This window comes from Trichechus manatus, unplaced genomic scaffold, assembly GCF_000243295.1.
Source record: "Trichechus manatus latirostris isolate Lorelei unplaced genomic scaffold, TriManLat1.0 scaffold00207, whole genome shotgun sequence".
Taxonomy (NCBI): domain Eukaryota; kingdom Metazoa; phylum Chordata; class Mammalia; order Sirenia; family Trichechidae; genus Trichechus; species Trichechus manatus.
The window spans coordinates 1,302,790-1,303,112 of NW_004444143.1; the positions used below are offsets into that span (position 1 = coordinate 1,302,790).

Here is a 323-nt window from a genome sequence, read left to right on the forward strand (position 1 = left end):
GGGCTGTGATGGGGAGGGGGGAGGCAAAGGGCACACAGAGGGTCGGGCTTGTGACGGGAGGCACAGGGCAGAGGGTCAGGGCTGTGACGGGGGAGGCACAGGGCAGAGGGTCGGGGCTGTGACGGGGGAGGCATTGGGCAGAGGGTCGGGGCTGTGACGGGATGGGGGGGAGGCAAAGGGCACACAGAGGGTCGGGGCTGTGACGGGGGGAGGCACAGGGCAGAGGGTCGGGGCTGTGACGGGGTGGGGGGGAGGCAAAGGGCACACAGAGGGTCGGGGCTGTGACGGGAGGCACAGGGCAGAGGGTCGGGGCTGTGACAGGG

General features: G+C 71.2%; 1 protein-coding gene across 1 annotated transcript in view; it reads right to left on the reverse strand.

Annotated features, from left to right (window-relative positions):
* LIN37 (lin-37 DREAM MuvB core complex component) overlaps nucleotides 1-323 on the reverse strand; it is a 27,578-nt gene that overhangs the window by 2,823 nt on the left and 24,432 nt on the right. The window lies entirely within an intron of this gene.